Genomic DNA, 7,632 nt, shown 5'->3' with positions numbered 1-7,632 from the left:
TCGTTTAAACCTTAAATTTACTTCGGCCATAACATGATCAAATCAATCCCTGTTTGAACTAACATAATCATTACCTCTATACTTACCTATTGGATTTAGTTTGAATCCTATCTAATTTTAATTTAGCATTCTCACTCTGTGTTTTACATTTAATTTATCCATTTATTATTATATATTTATTTTTAAAAATTTAATATTTAACATTTCAAGTCACTATATAATCTCGTAAAAATGGTACCAATAGATAGCGTAGACAGATAGCTTTCCAAATATGTGACTAATTTTAATTTTCTGACGAATGGTGAATCGATTGGTCAAAGTAATAGTGAGAATTTTTTAAATATGTATTATTAATTTTTTTTTTTTGAAAATTCCAGAAGGGATGGTCGCACCCCCTCCTCATAATGTGGCTACGAGTGCACTGACAACCAACCTCCACGATTTTCGTCTTCCTAGAAGGCTGTCCAATGCAGAATTGAGTACTCTACCTATAAAGACAAACGTACTCCCAGCCTTTTTTCACTCATGAGTACCTTGGGTTGAGACCAACAACTTAGGTTTTCTACTAATGCCCCAACAGAGGATCGAACGTAGGTTTTCCTTAAATTGAAGATACAAGATAATTAGATGTTTTTTAATAAACAAGTCGACCATCAGAATACTCATCCTGATCCTCTTATTTATTCCTTAGTGTTTATCACCGTACCATATCGATAAAGGTAATCATAGATGATCTGCTTAGCATATATAGGATGAGGAGATAACTTTTAAAAAATAAGATGAATGGTCAATGAACTAATTAAGCAAGTTAAAGAAAATCAATTAACTTAAACTAAGCACTCAAACTAAGCATGCTAAATTAGAGAGCGAAAGAGAAGATGAAAGTGATGTTGTTTAAGGCATAAGGGTTAGGGCCAAGGTAAAGACAAAGTTTATTTAATAAAAGAAAAGAGAGAAGGAAAAAAAGGAACGATAGCTTTGACTTTTGAGAGGAGGAGATGTGCGAAGATTAGTTTGAAGGATTAAGTTTGAAATCTAAGTTGTTAATTATTTAAGAATTAGTAGACAGAATTTAAGGAAATAAATATCAAGACAAAAAGAATTTTATAAAGATCTTAAGAAAAATATTTCAAGATAATTTTCTTAAACTATGAAAATGATTATTAATGTAGCTAAATATATAAATTATACTGATCATAATACCAAGAAGAGTATTTCATTTCGTTTATATTGATAATACAATTTTCTGAATATGGAATAGGTGTTTTTTTTTGTAAAATTATTTTGGTAAAGAATTGTATTAGAGACTTTAAAGAAAACTATTTTTATTTTTAATAAAAAAAAATTAGTCATTAAACTACTTTTTTGTAAAACAATTCTTAAAGATCTATATTTTAGAAAAATACATTCGATTATCATAAGAATATTCTATTTTTCTCAAGTGTTGAAACAAAAACTTGGCAATGGCATTAGATTTTTTTTTTTTTGAAATATCTACTGTGACAAATCTAATTCTCGATGGTATATAGATATTTTCATGTGGAGTGCAATGGCCGATCAGAAGCACCACCAATTAATTAATTATAATTGTGACAGTAGAAGAAACAATTGAAGTAGGTATACCTGAAAATGTTGGCGCATTTAAAACTAAGGTTTTAGCTAGTGAAAGCTATACCATTTATGCCTTATTAATTATCTTTTTAATTTTGTTTTAATTATGTTGGTCATTTATAAAACAAAAAAAAATTAAGCATTCTATAAATAAATTAAAAATTCTCACCCTCATTTCTAAAAAACTTGATAACTCGTCTTAGTTTTGATCAAAATTATTATATTGCCAAAATGTTGCATTGTCATGTTGCAATTTTGACCAATGTGGCCATCTAATAATTTTGGCTAAAGTGATACGTGGTAATTTTCCATTTTAAAATCTAGATCTGAATAGATAAATATTCTCTATGAGACTATAGGATTCCATTAATTCGTATTTCAAATTGAATAAATAATTCAAAAATTATCATGCAATAGTTTTGACAAGAACTATTATAAAAGATATTTTTCACAAAATTTGAATTTGAATAAATATATGTACTCTAAGAAGCAATTGGATTTTACTTATACTTTGACTAAACAATTTTAAAATAGACATTTACTTTCCTTCAAAATTAAGGGGAAAGATTTTTAATCAGGGTCACTTTCAAAGTATAAATGGACTCTAATGACTTTCTAAAATATATCTATCTATTCAAATTTAAGTTTTAAGAGAATAATTCATATGGTCCAAAACTATTATATTAATTTATATTCTTAAACTTTGAAAGTGAAGTTATAGATATTCCATACTCAATATGTTCTTTATGTCTAAAAATACATTGTGAAATATCATGATAATATGTTTTGATATTATTTATATTTGTTTTAAAAGTATATCATGATGGGCGATACTTAAAACATATTCCCACTTGAATGATTTAGATGTTTTATTTATTAATTCACATTGTAGTTTATCATGACTATGACATATTATCATAGGATTATAGTTTAAATGCAAATCATGATTATTGACACACGCTTAACAAGTAGCCATATAATTTTTGTTGGAAGTAGTGGTGGAGAAATAGGGAAATTTATTGAATTTAAATTATGCAAAAAAAATTAAATTTAGTCTTATATGTCAAGATGACTTGAATTGATAATTTCAAGCTATCAAATAATGAAGGATGAACTTCTTGGTATGGTTGAGCTGCCTTGTATGCCGAGCTACAGAGTCAGTCGAGACCCGAGTGGAAGAGAACCATGGAGGTGTGTTTTGTTGAATTAAACATATTCATCTCATCCAACTATGCTTCGAGGACATACTCTAGATGCGATGGGAAGACTAAAGCACTGGTTGTTCAGTGCAGAAAGAAAGGAAGCGAGGGGAACAAAGGTGGATGGAGTTTCTTGGGCAAATTTTACTTGGGAAGACTAAAGCATTGGTTGTGGTTGCACACGAGTCATCTTTGATTTAGTGCAATCTTGACCTTGAATGCGCAAGTGTATGTGAGAGAGAACATCTCTCCATATATATATGTTTACAACTTCAATATTTATAATATATTATAAACCAACTATAATATTATGAAAGTCTCAATATAGGACTAAACTCTCACACAAAATGAAATTTCCTTCCATCCACCTCTTCTTGTTTCCATTCAAATTTTCAACAATTTTAAAACTCTTCAAGTGTAGATAAAAGTTTAACTTTGATTATAGGGCTCATTTAGAAGTTTCTATTGACTCTAGAATGCTTATCCTACCCCCACATGCACACTCTAGAATGGTTAACTATTTGCTCCCGGAGAAAAACAACTCAACCCCTAGCCACTTGACGGTCGACTATAAACTGATTTTATAATTTACCTTCCTTCACATAACTTAGGGACTGATTGTGAGGGGTATTTGAGGTGAGTTTAATCACCTTTTTATTACAATAGAATGGTTAACTATATGAATTGTTCAAGTTGAATGGGATAGTAAGATTGAGCAAGTGAATCTATTATTAGTTTGATTGAGTAGGTAAACCCATCATTCATTCTAATAGGGTGGCACAAACTGAGTGAGTCGCAAGAATCAAATAAGCCAAAGGAGTTTGTTAGGTCAAATAGGCTAGTGAAATTGAGTGTGCAAACTAATGGATCAATATGTTTAATCGAGTTAAACTTTAGTATTATATTCTCTAGAAGATTTCATTTTAATGTCGAGAATACTCAAAATCTAATAAGGATGAACACAATAAGCTTGGAGTATCCCTTAAAGTAGAAAATTTAGTTGTTTTTAAGACTGAGATGGACCATCAACCTATCAGGCTAAACTTAATTTGATTGGAATTTATTTTATTTTTCTAAATCATACTCCAATCATTTTTTTTTAATTTCTCACTTAATTGAATGCACTAATCCTATATGATTTTAAAAATAATAACTATTTTAAGACAATAGAAATTAATGATTAGGGTTGTAAACAAGCCAAGTTGAGTCGAGTTTTAGGGTGTTCAAACTTGTTTAATAAGGTAACCAAGTCAAGTCGAGCCGAGCTGAGCTTAAAATGAACCAAGCTTTTGAAATGAGTATTTAAACTTGACTTGGTTTATTTTTTATGAGCTTGAGCTTGTTTGAAGCTTGGCTTGAGCTTAGTTCGTTTAAATGTTATCAAGCTCTCAATTCAAGCTTGGTTTGAGCTTGACTTGAGCTTGGTTCGAGATTGGTTCGTTTAGATGTTATCAAGCTCTCAATTCAAGCTTGTTTGATTGTTTGAAACTTTTAGTTATTTGATTGATTATTGAGCTTGATAATTTAAATTTATTTATTTATTTATTTTATTATTTATTTAGCATATTGAAAAGAGTTTTATTAATGAATATGGTTCGTGAACGTTGTTCACGAACGTTGTTCACGAATGTTAACGAGCTGAACACATATGTGTTCAAGCTTGTTTATTTAGCTTAATGAGCTGTTCAAGCTTGTTTATTTAATTAGTCTTATGTATATTGAACGAACATAAACAAGTTCTTACCAAGCCGAACACCAAACTTGTTCATGAATGCTTGGTTCATTTACAACCCTATTAATGATAACATGTTAAAATATGGAATATTACTTTGTCAAAGTCTAGAATAGAGGTAGCACAATCAATGTGATTTCCAACTTTATGGTTAACCATATGCGTTACTTTGTCAAAGTCTAGCAAGCTAAGCTAGCACAATCAATGATCGAGCTTATCAACTTTATGATAAATCATATGATCATCTTGTTTGCCCTAATATATAGGAGAGGCACATCTATCGTCATCAAACCAAGCTTAGATTCATCGTGGACATAATTAAGTAGTTCTTGAATCCAACTTCTCAAATAAGTTAGAGGACTTAGCATGAACAATTAATGACGACATTAATCCTACATGTCACTTGCCAACTACACCTTCCAAATCAAACATCATGATCATAAATCAAGTCTAAACTTTCACATGACATTGTCTACCAAATAAAGCTCAATCAAATTTAGCTAGGTTTGCGACCATGCCATCATCTGTAATTTGAACTATTTAGCAATATTCACTATCTCATTAAGTCCTAACCTACCAAAGAGACTCCATAGTCAATTAGTTTCCTTATAGAATTGATTTGCCCCTCTAATAATTGGCATCACGATGCATGGCCTTTCTTAATGGAAAATATATAACTTATCGCATTGACTTTGTGTTCTTGTTCTACATAGGTATAGTATAAATATTTCTAATTTTCTTAATCCTAACCTATGCATGATAGAAAATCAATAATACTAAATGTACGTCATTAATGAATTAGAAGAAATTAGGGTAGAATTAAGGTGAAGATGCAACAATTGTTGGGCAGTATAGTGAGGATTTGCAAATTGAAGTCATAAATAATAATAATTATATATGCATATGGAGGTGAGGTAGCTAGCAGGGAAAAGAGTAGTTGGGGGATGAGCAGAAAAAAGAAGCTCATCAAAATAAAATTGACAGAAATTTATTGTGCTAGCTCAAACGCGACGTTGATGTTCATCTGTACGCTTGCTTTTGCTCCACTTTTTTGTGCTGGCATTTAGCAACTTGTGCAGGTTTAAATGCAGCAATATTGATGGCGTCCATCGCCATGAATGATTTATTTCATGGAGCCGGGAATTGACAATTGATTTCATTTGCATCAGTTATCTCTCTCACTCACTCTCTCTAAATATAGATAATTATCCTCTAATATATATATATATATATATATATATATATATATATATTAGAGTTAAAAAAAGCAAAAAAATAAAATAAAAATAAAAAGATCTAAAGATACGCTGGGTGCATACAACGTCGAAAATATTCTATACATCTACTCATTGTCAACGCATTTATTTAGAGAAAGATTATTTTTTTTTCCTTGTTTTCAGATGAAAAATCCTTCTCAAAACATGAAGTGTAAATCAAAACAATGATTTACTTTATAAAAAGAAGATATCAATGAATTTCTATGAAATAGTTTCACGGGATTCAATCAATATTGTAGTTGCTTATGGTTATTTTGGACGATTGATCTTCCATTATATTAGTTTCAACAATTCTCGTTGTTATGACTAGCCTAGTATTGAATACTGATGATAATATCAATAAAAGAACATTATGCTCTCTTGTGCTTCTGGACATTTTGAACTCCACAAATTTTTATACATTTAAAAAAAGGGGATCATTTCATTCCATAGGAATAGTTCTTCTAATTTTATAAATCTTTTTAGAATATTTTTCTCTTGAATATGATTATGTATAGTAAATGTTATCCTGTCCAAGACTAACTTACACTTTTGGGTATGTAAATCACTTCCTTACTCTTTTTTACCTTGATCAATCTAAATGTTATAGTAGCTGCAGCTAAGAATCATAACTACTATAATATGTAACTACTACAATTGCAATACACACAGATGATATTTTATTACCTCAAGTTACTATTGATCAATAACATATTGTAAAAATAATTAACTATAGTTGCTACAATATATATACAAGGGAGATCATGCTCAACTCATATTGATAAGGACATTCGTTTTGATTTGAACGTCACCTCTTTAAAAAACATAAAACTCACATCCCACATATCCATTATATTAACATCTTTTATTAACACACTCATATTTATTTTAGTATTAATACTTATTATTTTTAGATCTTACTGTCAACTTATTGATTTTTATTCTTATTTTACATTAAATAAATACATATATTTTCAATTTTATTCTTACTCATTAACTGTGTTCAAATAACTGAGGTTTGACATATGTGTTAGTTGTTATAACATCCACCCACATTTAAAGTTTAAAAAAATAATAAATTTAAAATATTTTAACTAAATTGATAAAAAATATTTTAATATAATAATATTATTACATATGAAATAATTTTAATTAATTAGTTGAATCAATTTCACTGTATATCGTAACAACTATTTTAATAAGTTGTTGCAACTAAGCCGTATTTGAAATAAAGAGATATTTTATGAATAAGAAATATAAGCATATGGTATTTTAATTAATTATTTTTTTTAAAAAGCACCTTTTGATCAAAACGACGTTCTTTTACCCTTTTTACCCTATTAAAAAACCCTAGAGTTAGTATATTTAAAGTCTTGAGTAACTTAATGTCCATTAATTATTTGTTTTCAAGTAAATTTGCATATGGCCCTCTCTTTTTTGACACTCGTATCAAATTTTATTAAGTTATGTTAAAATATAATTATATAACTTTAGAAAATCACATCATGAATATTTCTGAATATTCGTAAGGTACATATTTTATATTAAAATTTGATCAAAACTTGATTTCATAGCAAGAAAAAAAATTAACTTTAAATTATGTGTTAATTTATAATGGTATTGGTTAATTTGATAGGATGCTGTTTTTCAATTCGATTAATCAATTTACATTCACCTTTAAATTTCTAATTTAGCTAATTGATTGTGATAACTAAATATCATTTTTTAAAGAAAAAACTTAAGCTCAAGTTCAATCTAGTCTACTAACTTAAACCACAATGCAAAAAGCGGCTCATTTATCAAACAGTGGTGACATTTCTGCCTAGAATTAATC

This window comes from Zingiber officinale, chromosome 7B (genome assembly GCF_018446385.1).
Source record: "Zingiber officinale cultivar Zhangliang chromosome 7B, Zo_v1.1, whole genome shotgun sequence".
NCBI lineage: Eukaryota > Viridiplantae > Streptophyta > Magnoliopsida > Zingiberales > Zingiberaceae > Zingiber > Zingiber officinale.
The sequence above is the reverse complement of the archived record's forward strand: the minus strand, read 5'-3'. Positions refer to the sequence as shown.